The following is a 17,870-nucleotide window of genomic DNA, read 5'->3' on the forward strand; positions in this document are numbered from 1 at the left end:
TGTCTATTGGCAAATCACACTTTAACATATGTTCATTGTTATTCAACAAGAACTTATCACAGCACAGTGAAATGGGGTTCCAAAAATAATATTTTTTAGAAAACAAATGACTAGTGCAGCTAAACACAGCAAATAAAGACACAGAACACACATTCGACTAGCATAAACAAAACTAGGGTGACAAAACTGAGAAAAACAGATCTACATTTATAAAAAGAAAAAACATGGAAAGAAAATCTTTAACAGTGTCAAATGTGGGGGAGAAATCTACTGAATGAAATAGTGTCCCAATACAGTGCTGCAAAAAGATAAGAACACATAATGCAGTTTAAGTTCCAAATAAATGTTTTCGCTACATGAAATTGAACTGGGGACTCGCTGACGTGTAATCGGACCAGTGATTTGCGGTATAGGGTCATTTCAAGGTTTTGCTTCCCAGATAAAGCCTATGCATGGCGTGCAGTAGAAACATTTTCAGGAAAATCCTCTAATACACTCTATAAGCAAGTTTGATATGATAAAGGGTGAGGGATTTCCTCCGTCTGCTGCTAGTGGGGTATAGACCATGTTGGGAATAAGAAACGTGGAAGGAGTCACTATTTGTTATTTAACGCTCAACTGGCTTCGAGCCTTTGGCGCTCTGTATACTGTGGCATCACGGGATGCCAATATACAAGATGAGAAATTAGGCAAAGAGCATAAATATTTTCCCCTAGTCTTTTGGAAAGACAATCCGAGCCGCTCATTAACTGGTTTGAGTTCTCCTTTGAGCATTCTTACGAAGCGCAGAGCTTGACAGTGTTTATCCGCTAACGTTTGAAGTATATACCCACACTCTAGCCTACATCAAAACAGAAGCTGTTTCAAAAAACCCATAAAAAACACACACAAGAAACTCACCGCAACCACGTACGATCATTGATGGCATTTGGCAAATTTAATAGTAAACAGAACTAATGAATGTATACATTAATTAATTCTTAAAGTTTTGAGTAAGGTTTCTGCTAAATACGGTTGTATCATATTTTTGATTTTCAGAGGAATGTGTGCAAATATACAGGATTATTAAACTGAATTCTGACAAAATGAAACGATGTTTTTCTTTTAATCAAAGTTATATTTCTGCTATTTGTAAACATGAGTGACTTCCAAGGAAGGGGAAAATAAAAGTGAGGTTAGCCCTATGAGAGATCAGTGTGTGCGCACATTCTAATTCCCACCAGGAAGTTAAATATTACAAGTTAGACTCGGTACACGTCAGTGGCATCATGTTGTAGAGCTGCTGGTTTTTATTCAAATGCAATTTGCATAGATTTTCACAGCGCATCACGAAACGTTCTGCACAGTAGCAAACATTCACGTTTCTGCTGACTTTATAGATGGATCATGTCAAACGTGTGACAAGAAAGGAAATAAAATGACACTTACAACAAAATATAAGCCTTCATAAAGGAAAAGTATTCAAAATGCTTGTCACTGTGTGACTATTTTACAGTATCACAGCTATGTTACACATTTCCCTATCTGCCCAGTATGTTCCTTTCTTGTGGTACGACAGTACAGTGGTCCTTGGGGAAACGGAATATACTGAAGATAGATTATCAAAGTATTGCAACATTTCACAGTATTATATTGGAAAATATACAAGTTATTACCATTTTCAAATATTGAATATGTGGAACATACACTGTATGGCCAAACGTATCATCCCTTGCTCTGTGGCTGTTTTTCATGGTTTTGCCTCAGACTCTTAGTTCCAGTGAAGGCAAATCTTAATGCTACAGCAGACAATCACATTCTAGATGATTCTGTGCTTCCCCAAACGTTTGGCGAAGGCCCTGTTTCAGCATGACAATGCCCCTGGGCACATAGTGAGGTCCACAGGTCCATGATTTTGCCAAAAATGGTATAGAAGAACTAGACTGGCCTGCATAGAGCCCTGACCTCAACACAGGTGGATTGCAGGCACCATATAAATCAGGGGAATTGCTACTATTATTTATGAGTCATTTAGGCCCCCCAGTAAATGGGCAAGGTGCTCCAATGTGTGGGACTTCTAGGTACAGTCATAGCTAGCTTTTACAGTTTAGATTTAAGTCATAGGGCACTAACCACTATGAAGCTTTGTGCTCAAGCTTGTGTGATAAATTTAAGCAAGTGCTACATTAAAGAACTAGTCTTCACTGTAACTTAAAACCTGCAGGTTCAATTCTCAACAGCCAAACAACAGGCGTTGAAAAAAAACATAGCTATATAAACTATAAGCAATGTAGACTGTAATAATTATATTTCTGCTTCGGCTATACATAGTGATAAACAAGGATACTTTCAATTATCTATATAATACTCGGTTCAAATGGCTCCTGTGACAGCCTGTTTGTCAGACATGAAGAAAAAAGCAACTTATTCACCGCCCTGCCCAGATATCAGTAATTTCAGATGCAGTCAGCCACCTTTGCAGGGACAGTTGAGCTGTTTCAGTTGTGCCTTGACGTCTAACCAGCGGCCTTGGGATCTACAGTTGTTTCTCTGAAACCAAACAGTAGATGTCATCAGTGAGCTGAAATAAAGCAGCGTTCATTGTAAGCTGTGTCTTTAATGGAGTTAGAGGCTGGGAGTAATTATTGAAAATTGTTTTCGCATTTTCTCTATGAAATCATTATTATTATTACTTTTGTTATTATTATTGTTATTGTTATTGTTATTATTTAGGGTCCAATAAGAGAATGGGTCTACTGCCTCTTTACAGGTTAATGTCTGTAAAATCCAGAGACGCTCATGAACTCAAACTTGGCAGGATTGTATAGGACCAAGTGAAGCACGTGTCCTGATGACATGCCACCAGTTGGTGAAATGGTGGCACTACAGCAGATGATTTAATGAGATAACTTTGAAAGCAAACAAGTTTTTATCCACTATATAATTTAGGGCTGCTATGCTATTAGACCATAAAACTGATTCATCAGCAAATATTTGACATGCTCACATTTTTTTTTTTCTGCTGAAAGGGCAGTTTCAGGTGACAATATTGACCTTTCAATGTTGCAGTGCTGGATACAATTTTCATGAACTGTCCATCCTCCAGGGACATCTTGCCCTTTTTGATTTCATGTTGTTCCATGGAATCAAATCTTGATTACACTGCCTGAACAGCAGCTCTTCTAAACTTGTGATTGAAATTCTATTGGTGCACAGTGATGCATATGGCCATCCATGACAGGTTTTTGGGAATGGATCACTGGCCACCCATACAAGGAGGCTTTTTACAGCATACAGTATATTACCTTCACTGTTTATGAATCTTCATGGGCTCAGTGACTTTTGGACATTGATATAAATCGTCGGCCCAACGCCAGCATCGATTCCAGCCGAATCAACATCCCCCCAACCATTTTTTAATGTCATATGATGGAGTACTGGCTTTTGTGACAGGGATGCCTCTCTGAGTTAAAAAACATCAGGTATCAAAAGGAATGTATTGCTTTTGAGACTGACAGCTTATAGCTTGGAGACTTACAGAGAGAAAAATGAACGTGACCATTAAACACAGACAGCATTTATCTCTAATGTTATGTTCCACTCTCAGATATTTGTTTCAGGGGCTTTTTATCCGTACAGAGTTCTAGGAAATGGGCCACAAGAAATATAGGGTGCTCTTTATAGCTTATAATGGCCGAGAACATACAGCTCTGCCAACACTGTATCAATAACAAGTCGCTTTGGGAAACGAAAAACAGAATCATATGTACTTGCTCTGGCATCAACATGACAACATAGAGACAGCTGCCTCATTTATTGACCCTATGTCATGCAAAGCCCATACACTGCCTGTGCGTGTGACAAAATTGATTTTAACTGAAAAGACAACATGTACTAACTTTGTTCCAGGTCCATGAACCCTGGAAGCAGGAGAACAAAACATTTCCCTTGCCCTTTGCACACTTCCCGTTCAGAAATACTGAGTTTGCAATTTCTAAGAGAAAGAAATGTACTTTAGGAATATGTCATGTGATGTGTGTTCTTCAAAAACCTTTTTAAAAAAAATTCTACTGGATCTATTTCTGTCTTTCACTGAAACATATACACACAGCTTCCACTGAAGCACATACAACAAACTCCACATACAACACACACTACGAGAGAAGAGAAAGGCAATAGGTTTTCTGGCGTTTAAACTCATGAGCAGTTAATCAGAGCGGGTTAGATCTTCGTACTGATGACTATGATCTGCGAAGTTTCACAGAATACAAGTGTGCCTTCTGTTTTCTTACATACGGCTCACACCTAATTCATTTATTTGCTTTGAACTGGTTACACTGCATTTAATGTGCCATGCCTTTATGCAGTTGGGTATTTACTTTAGAAACTCAAAGACAAGTCCGGTGACCCAAGCTAAAACAGCAGTAAAACCGGCTGACAAATTCATTGGGTTTCTTTTTTTTGCTCCTTTTTTCCTCACTAGTTGGTGTGCCCAATTGTGCATGTAAAATCGATACGACCTGTTCTGTCAGCTCGGGAGAGTGCAGTCGGTCACACGCTCTTCCCAATGCACTCTCTGTCAGCTGCCAGTTCCGTTCACCCTGCGGTAATCTGGCAGAAGAACTCACAAGAGCATTCAGTCTGAGGAGTACAGTTCGGTCTGACCACGCAGACTGCGGGTGCCTGACTGTCCAGAGAAGGTTACTGGTGCATGATGCACTGAGGAACAGCGCTCTACCAGGAGGCACACCAACCTACACCAGACGAGTTCCTATTGGAGGAAGGTGGGTACCCCGGCTTAAAAATACAAATATCTAATTTTATTATTGCGTTGACCCATATTATTACTAGTAGGTGTAAGTCCATATATTTTCTGTATATAGAATATTGTGAACAATACAACATGGCCCTACCTGACAAGCATCACCAGTACAATATCAGACTGACAATTTTTATTCAGTGTAGCATGGCTAGCTAGTTAGGTTAGACCAATGCACAGAATTGATCATCATAAGCTTATGTTTTCCAAACTTTGAGATTATGGAATAATAATACTATTTTATACTGCAGATTACTATATTTTATATTAAATTATATTTTTAGTAAATATAAGGCCTTCTCCAATTTTAGGCCTTCTCCAAGAGTTTACTTTGCAGAGAAGTAAAAATAAGTGTGCCATGATTGGCTTACTTGGCCTAGGCAATGTCACGACTGAAATTCCAAACCATAGACTGTATAAAAATAGTTCCAAACGCACAGCTTTTCAGAATGGTAGCCTACTCTACTGAACCCATGCTTCATCTCAGTCCGTGGTCAGATCGGCGGGGTGGGTTTCAAACGTTCTCTCAAATAACCTAATGTAGTTTTCAGAAGATCGCAGTACATATTGTACTATATGCAAAACAGATTTTGGGTACACTCGTGAGTAATGTCGGATAAATATCGGGGCATTTTTAGAAGACCTACTGCCAACGCTGCCAGCGCCGCCTCCCCCCTCCCCAGGAATCCTACTCCCACAATGTAATTGACAGGAGGCCGTTCCAATAGGCTCTTTTCCTTTCGGATCTCATCGTATCCTGCCGTGGGGTTTCTGAATACGAGGAAAAACTTGGACAAACAAATACTATGGACGGAGATAATAAGAAAATGCTTCTTTAACCGGGAGGTATTCGACCCAGATTGTGTACGGTAAGTTGTGTGTATGACTAACTGTATGTTGCTGGCTAAAAATGGTTTCAATTTGGAGAAACGCTGCGCGTCCGGGTGCCGCAGACGGAATCGTGGAAAAGTTTCCATTCAGCTAGCCAACATTAGGAGGGATATGGTCTGCAAGATATCACTGCTTAGCTAGCTAACTACCGGACTACTGCCGTTTCATAACATTATTGTCAGTTGTGTATCTGATATAAAAAAAATAGCTTTAATTAAGCGACATTTAGCAAACTTATTTAGAATTGTACTAATCGGAGGGTAGACTAAGCCTTAGCTAACAGGAACTCTACTTCATTCGATAGATAACGTTAGCTAACCTAACATTATAGTAAGCTCATTACCCGAAGATTGTAGCAGCTAAGATAGCTACTGAAGTACAGATCGCGTGCCGTCGGTATTTCACCTAAAATAGCGGGCTAATTTAAGTTATAGTCGTTAGCCAGGTAGCTAGTCTAGTTGAATAACATTTACATTTAGTAAAGATATACAATTCGTTTGCTAGAAGAGCTGATTAAGTAGTTGACTAGCATAACTAAGTTACTAACGTTAAAGTTAGATACCGGCCGATATCGATTCTTGATGTTGCAAAGTTATCTAACTAACTAACTAAACTAATGTTAAGATGGCTATCTACTAACGTTGGACTATCGTATAGTTATAGACCTATCGAATAAAATAACGTATGCACTTGTTATTAGCTAAACACGCACTGTGTGTTTTATGCCAGTTAGCAAGCGAACATCTGGCAGCTCGTGTTCTAGTTGACGATAAATAAAATGAGAGTGCATTCCTCAAGCAAATTAACTTCAGAAATAGAAGTCCGTTAGCTAGGCTAGTCTAGCAAATGTTGTCATATTTATAGTTCCGTTAGCTAAGTTACTTCTCACCATTCGATCTCCCTGTGTTGTTCGAAACAACTTTCGCTTTCTTTATTTTAATATTCTTCGAGAATTAGACTAATTTCCAGGCCCTGTTTCATGAAAAAAATTTAACTGATTGCTTTTCGTATTGAAATGTTGGGAGTTCTTCCCTGTTCCCTCTTTGGTAAAGGGGACTGTCCTGATTAGTTTTGTGCAGCCTTCCAGAGATTAATTGGTTTGTTTCAGCCAGTCTGAAGCAGTGCAGATGTTGCTTTCCAGAAATAGCCTATAAATTAAACTTAATTTCCTCTGTGCCCGTGATACGTTGTTATCTTATTTACTTGCAAAATCATTTTATTCCACATTTTTCTCCATTGCCAAGAACATATTTACAGTGGGGGTTATACTCCTGCCTTGGTGGTGGTCATGCCAAACAACATTGTTGCACAGCTGTTAAAGTTGTGATTGTGCATACTTTAGTCAGTGGTTAAACAATTCATAATTGTGCTGTAGCAGGGGAAAATCGAAAACATTTAGGATTTTTTAAAAAGTCTGTTCGTAATTGGTCAGATTTTGTACAGCAATTTCCTCTCACTACCTTGCCTAACTGGTTCAGATTCTATGGTAGAGTTTAGGTTTTTTTTTTTTTTTTTTTTTTCCATGGAATCATTTTATGATAAGTGTTATGCTAACTGTTGCTGTCGATAGCAGTATTCCAGTAAACAGCACTGAGGGCTGTGAACATTTATCCCACACACAGTATCAAGGTCAGTAGCTGTACCAGATGCCATGAAGGTATCTGTTCTGTAAATTAGGGATAAACAGTAATACCACCATACAGGTTTTCTTATGCTTAGAATATATTATCTAGCCTGTGTCATTGGGTGTTTTATTTAAACCCGTTCTCTTTTTAGGGGTCTCTTTAGGACTATGCACCTTTTCACACAGATAATAAGAACATCCAGGAGGGTCTATGTGACAGCCTTGGCAGGTGATAAAAGCATTTGCCTTGGCCAGTGGTTGTCAGTTTCGGTCCTGTGGGACCGCTGCGTATGCTGGGTTTTGTTCCAACCACATGGGAATCCCTGAAATTTAACAAGCTTTTAATTTGTCTTTTCATGTTTTGAGGGATTATTTACCCGCTTAAGCCATATTATGTCAGAAATAGTTACGCAAATGCCATGAAGAACAAAAGTCCCACATTCACATCGTGCTGTATTGCAAACAGTCACATACTGAGAGGTTAAAAAAATAAATTACTGAACAAATTAAAGACTGAGGCGAATCAATAGGATCCTAATTTGTGAAAGTGTGGATACATCGCCACTTAAACTAACCATTTAGTAGAAAATTAAGAATACAAAGACAAAGCCAATGATAACAAGCCAAACTTCCTTTAGCAAGTTTAAGGGAAAAGTATGAAATAATTTTACACGTGTTCGAGAAAACTAATTGAACGAAAGTTTAGCTGCAAGAAAAACCAGCGCACACAATGGCGTCCTCCAGAATCAAGTTTAAAAACCCCTGTTCTTGGGCGAGGCCTGTGTTGTAAGATAGCCTCAGGTGCAAATATGCAAAATGCCCATTGCCAGTGCAGGTTTCATTTTGGAATAGTACAATTAAAATGTATATAGAGAGATTGTGTGCTATTATTTTCTCCTTGAATGGATGTAAATAACTTAGCTATTTTTTGGTTTGAATGTCAATTTTGTTGAATTAATGATCATTTCAGTTGAAATTCTCCGGTCACTATTCACCCTCCTTGTTGTAATGTCCAGGTGCCTGAAGAAGAACAACAACCTGCTCAAAACAAAACTGCTGTGCTCCAGTTTGCCGAAAATATTTTCTCTATAACTGGCATTTATTTGTTTATTATTTTTTAAAGTGCTTCATAAAAACAGAGAGGGCCAGGCAGTGTCCGTGATTGAGTTGGCATGGAATGAATGACCCATATTCCAAAACATTTATTCACAGACTGTTAAACAAGGCTTGTATGCATGGTTTACCTTTTAAAGTTTATGTTTAGTTTATCTTAAAATGGCTGCCTGTTGTGGCATGCCGGAGATGCCTGGTGATTGCAAAAACAGCTGCTAGCCAAAACCTGAGAGAGACTGGGCTAGAGACAGTCCTGATTGCTGTTGCTGTTTTTATCATTAGCTGTTGTTATGCTAAGTCGCTTTAAATAAACATGTAAGATTAGTCTTTAAAGGGACTTAAAATTTTGAGAGTTTTATTCAAAGGTAAATAACACTTGCATGCATAGAATGCTTCTTAGTAGCTTATAAACTTGTACATTAGAACTACCATATACATATTTTTTGTGTGCATCAAAGCCTAGCTTGTACTGAATTCTCAACAACATTTTGGCAGTGATTTTGCTCTGAGAATTCAGTCCAGGAATGCAGTCCAATTGTGGCAGAATTTAATCTGATTTAGGCTCGTTTCCAAACCACTTCTTATTTTCTTGAGGTACCACAGGCCGTGGTGAGTTTGCTGTCAATGTTTATTTTATGGCTTCTTCTCAGACGATCACTGCAAAGGTCGTAGAATACGGGGCAAACCTCACACAACTTCTGTATATTCAAATTTTGATGTTTATTACCAACATTTGATTTAATTTAGTAATTTAGGCTAAAGTTTATATTCCCGTATCACTGATTCATGCAACCAAAAAATAGCATTTCCAAAATCAACTTTGTTTGAAGTATAATCATACCACTCTGTTGTACTAAATCCGGAAAAAAAAAATGTTAAAATTTTTTTTAATGAATACCCAAATTTGGAATTGGCTTGAAGACGCCCCCCGCTGCCGGCTCAGGAGAGTGAACACAAGTCGCAGTTCCCCTCCAAAAACGCGTGGTGCCTTCCGGCTGTTTCTTTTCGTACCTCAGCCACGAGCCGCACGCGCGTGCAGAGCGGGGGCGGAGGAGGAGACCCAGTCATACGCACATGCAGAGGGCAAGCCACGGGCTCCCGGATGGCCCACCGGAGTCACTTAAGCAGTGAAGCTTGCTATCCCCGCCTACTCAATCCCTCCCATGTATCCCATGGGCGAAGCAAAGCCGTTTGTGTGTCACCCCTGCAAGGCTGCTGACAAGAAGAAAAATTAACTTACTATTATTGTTTTTTTAAATTCAGGGCATTGTAGAATAATTCATATCTTACATATAGGCGTGATTCCGTGGAGTACTTTGGCAAAGTACTGTTTATAAAAATGGTTTATGCATGGAAAAGCACATATTTATTGAAGTGAATGTGTACCAGCTGAACGTATCTCCTTACAGGAGGCTGTTTACTGCATGGCGGCAGTTAATAATGCACAACTGCAGGTCACAAGGTTACGTTTCCCCGGGTGATGCTCAAAAATGACTCTGAAAAATAGCAGGGAGAAATGCAGGCCATTTGCTACTCCATCATTGATTACATATGCAAATGATGAGTGAGAGATGGCAAAAAAATAAAAATAAAATGAACATTCTAGCCGCTAGATAACATTTGTTAGAAAACAGTGTCTGAATATTGCTAACCCAACCCTGTTGTTGTGACACAAAGTCGTTTGTGTTTGTTTTTGCGCATAATGACACGTTCACTATAAGCCCTCGTTAACTAGTCCTTAGACTTATCCTCTCCTGTCTCGGCTTGTTTTCCCGGGTCCTTCCCTGTAATTACGCTCAGTAGCTGCACGGCCCTGTGTAAAACCGTGCTCGCGTGTGAGGTGGGCGACGTTTACTCTGAAGCACCGAAGCTCTCTCACCGCGCGTCTGTAGAGCGGGGCCTTCTTCTAGCCTAACCCCCTCCGCGATGCGTTTGGTGAGGAGCTGCGCTCGGCTAATTGGGGAGAGGTGCCGCTGGGCCCTCGGAGGGTTTGAGGCTCCGCGCGGCGGTGACTCATCGCTCTGGTATACAGCCCCGTCTCCCGGCCCCACACGTAAATCACTTCACCCCCTCCTCCCCCCCCCCCGCCCCCCCGTTTGGGCAGAGGAGATGGTCTGGCCCGACCGCGGGCCCTTTTCGCTGTTCATTGTTCTCATTTCCAAGCTGCCAGGTCCCCGCCCTGCGTTTTCGAACCTCCGACGTTCCGCCAAGCCCCGCCGCCGCGGAGCGAGGGCGATCAATCAGCCCGGATCGGGCCCCGCTCTTTATTTATTCCTCCAGTCCAAAGTGTTTACGGACAGACTGCAAAGAATGGGGGGGCCCCCGAGAAACCGGCGGGCCCCAAATCGCCAGCACCTGGTTTCCACGTCGTCCTGGAACCTTCCGGAGCCTTTGGGATAAAGCCCGGTATCCGCGCGACCCGTTTGATGTTTCCCCGGTCGCTGGAGTCGAAGGAGCCAGGGAGAGATGGCGATAACATCCAATCGCACGCTCGGCGCGCCGCTCCTGTGTGTTTAAAAAAAAAACAAAAAAAAAACCCCGCCCCTCCTTTTCCCCAAGCGCTAGGCTGTGGTACATGTTTTATAAACAGCCCTACACGCTGAAGCTGTAAGCGGTGGCCATTTTAGGCCTCTTCCTGTCAGCTCTGGGTCCTTTGAAGTGCGCCCTACTTGCACGCGGCCCTCTGCACGTACTTTCATCTCAGGGGCCTGCTCATACCCTGGAATACTTGGGTAAAAGACATGGGCAACTTCACTGGATGAAAATCACTGAATAGAAAGCGGTGTTCAAATGTAAGGAACGAAAGGGAATTCTATTACATTACATTATTAGCATAACTTGACTTGGACAACTTAAAAATGATGATTATTATTATTTTTTTACATAGCTGGATATATACTGAAGCAATGCAGGTTAAGGACCTTGCTCAGGGGTGCAAAAGCAGTGTCCTACCTGGGCTTCGAACCCTTGGCCTTTAGTTTACTAGTTTACAAGACCAGCTCCTTACCCATTGTACCACACCAGTAGGGAATGTTATCTTCATCTGTGAATGTTATCTTTTTTTTGACGTCTCAGCACGAGTAGTGTTTTAACACTAGCTTTTCATTAACTGCAGATGTGCTGAACGCGGTGTTCAGGGAGATGAGCTGAGGTGTGACGTTCAGCACGCTCTCTGGAACGTCGCAGACGAGGCGCGGGGTCGCGTTTAGGGACGTGAGGGGGGGGGGAGATCAGCTGGGAGGGAAGCGCAGCGGTCCAGATGTGAAGCGTAACAAGCCCGAACAAGGAGCCGAGTAGGAGGGGCAGTGACAGGGTGTGAAATGGACACCCGCCACCAGCCAAATGCCCGTAGCGTTTTGATCGTGGCAGCGAAGATTTTACGTTCCAGCAGCCGCTTTGGCAGGTGACCAGCCAGGTTGTGCTGTATTGCGAAAGGTAACACGGCTGGGTAAATGTTGATGATGGCTGGTGAGTTTTTAGAATCCACAAGCCAATGAAAACAGTGAATTTCATGCCCTGAGCAGTGGATTCTCTGGATCTTGCATATAAAGAATTTCAGTGCTGCAGGGAAGGAGGAGGAAGAGTTGGTCGTCTAAAGTTTCCTCTTGGCTTTTTGCAGTAGAAGTGCTCAGTTCTGTTCCAAACCGAGGGAGAGCTGGAGCACAGGACAACCACAACATTTGCTTCAAATCAGTCAAAAAGAATCAAATGGATTTAGCTAGGTTAAAGACACTAACGCAACCCAGTACACTGTGCATGAAGACAGTATTACAGTTTGCGATGAGTTGAAGGTTTAGCAAAGAACGGTACGGTGAACAGTCATAGGGAAACTTTGAGGTTGTGTTGAATTGTGACTCTTGAGATAAACTATTTATGAATTGCCTCTCAAGGTCGTCTTTGATTTAGGTTTACCCAGTGCATGTCCCGTAGACGTGTTAAAAGAGGAGCGGTTTTTAAATACTACAGTTGTTTGCTTTCATGGCACCAGACTGCATACCCACAACATGTGGCAGCGTGACTGGAGGTGCGAGGAGGTGCGCTCGTTTGTTTGCTCTGTCTGTCAAGCCTGCGGTCCCGCCCACCGGCCCCGCCCACCGGCCCCGCCCACCGGCCCCGTGTGAGCCGCGTGTCTGCGTCGGCTCGGTCCTGCGGGAGAGGGGCAGATACGTCTGTGCCCACGACATTAGGGCCAGTCGTTTGTGTAATTCATCTAATTGTTTTCCTCTGTTTTCAACGGTGAGTTTACAGGCGTACCTTTTCCTTGGGAGCGTAACGTGAAGAACGGTTGTGGAGTAAAGACATCGGGACCATTTGTTTCTCTGTGATCGAGTTGAATGTGATATTGTTACTGGAGCAGCATCTGTGTGTGCATGCCTCTATAGTGTAATAGCAGCCATATGCCTCTGTAGCACATAGAAGCAAATCCTTGTGCCCCCCCCCCACCCCCCCACCCCCTCCCCTTCATAATCGCTCCCTCTTAAGGACTGTGGAACTGCTAGCATTGGCTGTTTTTGTGCTAAGACCTTGTTTCTTGTTTAAGATCTTTAGACCCCTTAAATGCATGCAAATACGTTAGCACTGCACCAATGCCCTTGCACCTAGTCCACCCCTCAGAACAGGCAACCTAGCCCCCGTCGCTCCCGTCCATGGCTAGCGCTTGTTGCACTCCCTGCGCTAAAAAACGTCCTTCCGCCTCTTTGTGGCACTGCAAAATGTCAGTCTACCCTCATAAGGGCTCTGATAAGGCTATTTTTGCCTCCTCAAAATAGAGCTCTATAACTCACCCGGTACTTGACAGAACACACACTTCCGTTCAACGTTGAGAGAGTGAGCGTTAAGGTACAGTAGGAACCTCTGCATGGCGTATCAGAGCTGTATTGTATCAGTGGCATTTTTGATTGACGGCATTTTGTGTGACTGATTGACTGTTTCTGGATTTAACAGGCTGGTAATGAGCAACTGAATATCTATGCATGTGTATTGTAAAGCTAAAGCCTACGGATGCGAGCCAATGCTGAGTGAGTGCTATATTTGTAAAAGGGATAGCTTAGACGCTATTGCAGTGATGGAAACTGTAGTACAAATGCGCACAGCCATTTTATTTTTTTTTCCATCATGCGTTCCTGGAAAATTTTTGGTTATATTCCACTTCTTCTTTTTTTTTTTTTTTTGGCTATATTTACCTCAGAATGATGATGATTTTCTTATGAACTCTCATGTTTGTTGTGTATCCAAAGTGCTTTGAAAAGCTGTAATTTTGTCAGCTCTCCAGTCTTAAGTATTTCCACATGGCTGTTTGGAAGGCTTTATGTCTTAGTGGTTGAGTTAACAAAGACATTTTTTTAAAAAGTATTACAGAGCACAGTTTTGGGGTACAGAGTTTCTGTTGAAGTATTTTTGTACATATCTAATTCTTCCTAAATGTTTAAATTGCATCTCAGACACTGGACCTCATGCATGTGGTTTTGTCCTTTGAATGCCCTGAATAAGGTATTTAAAGGATTAGCTTAGATGTATGTGGGAGCAAGTTAAAAACTGCTCCCAAACATTAATGCAACAATGTGCAGTCTGGCCAGTGACTATAATTTCTGGCCCATTTAAATTGAATTTGTGAGAGTGAGGTACTACATTGTATCTTGGAATATGGCACACAGTCTTTGATCAAGACATGAAACAAAATTCTTTGACAAATGGCCAGTTTGAAGAAATTCACCAGCTAATCAGAATTACCTGTGACAATGCATTTCCCTCTACCCTCTAACTCAGTCCACTATTACACTAGTTTTGCTTTCGACCATATCCTTTTTACACACAACAGTTTTGTTGCTCATAACATAAAGAGCCTGGAAAAAAAGTCAGAAGCTCATTTCAATATTTGTTTCTTTGAACTGCTATTGTTTGTATTATGCCGAACTGAGAAATAGCCTAAGTTGAAAGTTAAATGGTACCCTCAGGGCAAAATGCCATACGAAATGAAACGTAATGAAAACCAATGCACTTAGAGGTAAACACGCTCATGCCTTGTAATTCTTGAGCGTGTTTGTTGTTTAATTTGGGCTTAAAAGGCTTCCATACCAGCCTGCCCACCTATAATGACTTCAGGCTGCGTTGCGTACAGGTTAGTGATTCTTTCGGCTCTCTCCCCTTCCATGTTTATTTATCTTAGCTGTGTAACGGCACGGCCTGGCCTTACTGATTTATAATGTCTCAGCTGTGCTGCAGACCTGCTCATCCTAGGGTGTGCTGAACGGCCTTGTATTTGACTTTTTTATTTTATGTATGATTGTGTTCTCTGTGTGTGTGTGTGTGTGTGTGTGTGTGTGTGTGTGTGTGTGTATTTTTTGTGTCTTGTGGTATTTTATATCTGCGCAAACAATGCTGTTTCTATCCAACTGAATTGCCCCATGTGGAATAAATGAAGTACAAGTTGAATCAAATTGAATCATTCAGTATGTCTGAAAACTGTGCTGAAATCCTCTGCCAGATGTTGAGTGTCTATTAAAAATGTATTTTTAAATTAAATTTTTAATTTAAATTTTTTATTCCAAATTGATAAAGGCAGGTTTTTAAAGCATGTCCTGGTAATTATCAGAAGCCTTTATTTAGACACTGAAGCATTTTTATGCCGTTAGCTTGAAGTCGGATTTAACTGAAGTTCAATCACAGTCGCAGAAGAAGGAAGATATTCAGACCCGAAGATCACGCGATTTGAACAGTGGCTCCTTGAGCAGAGTTCGGGCTTTGGATAAGCCAAGTGGAGGCACTCAAATGGACCGTTGTTTTCCTTCGGATGCTGTGTTCTGCCGAAGCAAGGAGAAGACGAGGAGAAATCTGGGGGGGGGGGACCTTCCTCCACTCAAAGCACAGTCATTAGGCTTGTGCCTCGGGGAGCTCGGTAATTTCTCCCAGATTGCGCTGCTGCAAAGCCCGTTCCAGCAGAGCTTCAGCGCAAAGTTTCCAGTCTCTGTCTTGACTGCTGCCCTCTGTCTCTTGCGCAATACCACAAAAGGTCAGCATTTTGCATTTCATTTGCAAAATCTTTGCCAACCCATGTTCTCAGTGTAGGGTTATTCTGGTGGAAAATGGACCCCTTTTTAATTTTTCCCTCTCAGATCTTGTGATATGTGACACCCATAATGTAACCTTAAAGTCATGACCATTGGTATACTTTTGAGGAGGGGGGGGGGGGGGCAGCATCTTTAAGAAATTCCCTATTTATCTTCACTTGTGGTCTACCCACCTCTGTTTTTGAGACTTGCAGTAGGCCTATTGGTAATTTTTGAATGCTTTGACAATTCTTTGCATTCATTAATACGTATAATGAAAAGTAATGTAGCCTAATTATCTGAAAATTGCATTTTATAATTTTGCTCAATTTTTCATATATTGTTCTATGCAGTCTGATGTATGCACATGCCAACTTGCAGAGTGGGATCTCTTGTCCTTTTTGTTTTACAGTACTCTTACAAGGGGCGACTGACTGGTTAAAGCATGGGTGCATTTGCGGTCCTAGTTTTTCTTCCCACTAATTGTCTCAGTTTTAGTTTTCTGAACAGTGCTCTTAAATTTAGACTCAAATTAAATAGGTTTTGCAAAGTACAATATGGCATTTTAGGAGTGTACATGTTAATTCTGCACTCTGTTTAAAGGTTCTTCTCAATCAGTCAGGTTTGCCTTCTTTTATGCCAAAATGGTAAGTCCCTGTCTGTTACATTTCCATCACTGTTACTGCACTATAAAAATAAACTATGTCTGTTTTTGTCTGGTTTCTGTTTGCAACGGATTATGGGAGCCCGAGGCAAACACACAGAACTGGCTGTGTAAACCGTCTTCCAGGCGAAGGATAAAAGATGGAAACTGAATCGACTTGCCATCTTGCTCGAGCACCTGCACGTTCACGTGCGATTCCTTTTGAATTTGCAAAGTTAATGACAACTTGCTGAGAGCATGAATGCCGATGTGCGTACATATGCTTTTCCTACTAGCCGGGGGCGGGGAGAGAGAGAGAGAGACACAGAGAGACAGAGAGAGAAGAGAGAGACAGACAGAGAGAAGAGAGAGACAGAAAGAGAGAGAGAGAGAGAGCGTGTGCTGGCTTCCAAAGCGGAGCATTACGCCGATCATATCCCAAGTGTTTTGTGTTATCATCTGCATCTAGTCAAACCATTGACTCGAACAGTCCTCTTTATGTTCAGCGCTTTGTTTAATGATAGATACTGCTTTGGAGCCTTAAAAAGTACCCATAATGCTTTAGAATAGACTCTCGATCGAAGTTTGAAGCCTGATTTCCTTTCTCCGCGTGCCAAGGCATTTTTTGGCAGGAGTGAACTCGGTCGGCTCTGCACCGGTGGTCCTCTATGGGGGGAGTATGTATCCACGAAGACCACCGGGCACAGCTCAAACATACTGTGAAACAAAAACGCCAGTGATTTAAACTGCCCATTCAACCGTCTTTGAAACGGTTCTGCCGTCAGATGCCCTCGTTCTCAAGGCCAGCTCCGGACGCCGAGCCGCACCGTTCACAAGCGGGTCTGAACGCCTGAGGCTGGCCTCCTGATGCCCTCGGGGATCTCCTGTAGAGCTGTGCTGAAACAATGAGGCCTAATGAGACCCGGAATAGGAAGGACTACCGTGTTCTATCGGTGACTCACTCATTTTGCCCGGCCATTGTGTTTTGCCGCGGAGTGCCAGACTTATTGTTTGAACTTTGAGCGGTCGGTTATTGATGGCACTTAATGGCGGACTCTTCTCCTGGCCCTTAGAAACAGATGCACAGAGCTGATAGCCTGACTCGCTACACCCTTCCTCATTTGACGGTCGGGGTCAACTTATGAGTACTTAAGTTAAATTAAGCTTACATTACAGTACATTACAGGCATTTAGCAGATGTTCTTATCCAGAGCGACTTGCACAACTGTTTACACATCGTATTACTGAAGCAATGCAGGTTAAGCACCCTGCTCAAGTGTACAGCGGCAGTGTCCTACCGGGGAATCGAACCTGTAGGTTACAAGACCAGCTCCTTACCCATTATACTACACTGCCGCCCCAAGCTTGTGTGCAGCCGAGTGTTAATTCGTTCAGCCGCTCTGCTGAAGTGTGTTTGCGTTACAATTCCGTACAGTGCAAATGACGGATAAGCCATCCTTGAGGGCAACTCCGAACGCAGATACCGCAGATGTGTCAACCCGGACTGGGCAACGCCATGGGTAAACTTCTGCTAAGGCGGTGCCTTGACTGCAGTGTGGCTGTCCCGGAAATGTAGGTGGCTCAATACCTGCCCTACGCTGGCCCGTTTTTCAGCTTGGTGGTGTTCAGCTCTGAACAGTGTGTCTGGAATGTCATAGCTGGTTTTGTGTAGGGCAACATACAAGTGTGAAAGAGATGTGTCTGATAGATGGGTAGCCAGGCGGAAGGAGTGTACATTGTAAGTGTTCTCTATAA

The 17,870-nt window shown here is 42.3% G+C and overlaps 1 protein-coding gene across 2 annotated transcripts in view; it reads left to right on the forward strand.

The window, feature by feature from the left end:
- Positions 1–4,145: 4,145 nt before the first annotated feature.
- il11ra (interleukin 11 receptor, alpha) overlaps positions 4,146–17,870 on the forward strand; it is a 41,674-nt gene continuing 27,949 nt past the window's right edge. Inside the window, exon 1 of one of the 2 annotated variants that reach the window (XM_035390556.1) lies at positions 4,146–4,763. The gene's annotated coding sequence lies outside the window, so the exon portion shown is untranslated. Of the gene's footprint in view, positions 4,764–5,335; positions 5,668–17,870 lie in introns of those variants that run through there. The other variant, XM_035390554.1, reaches the window with a different exon arrangement.

Source organism: Anguilla anguilla, chromosome 14 (genome assembly GCF_013347855.1).
Source record: "Anguilla anguilla isolate fAngAng1 chromosome 14, fAngAng1.pri, whole genome shotgun sequence".
NCBI lineage: Eukaryota > Metazoa > Chordata > Actinopteri > Anguilliformes > Anguillidae > Anguilla > Anguilla anguilla.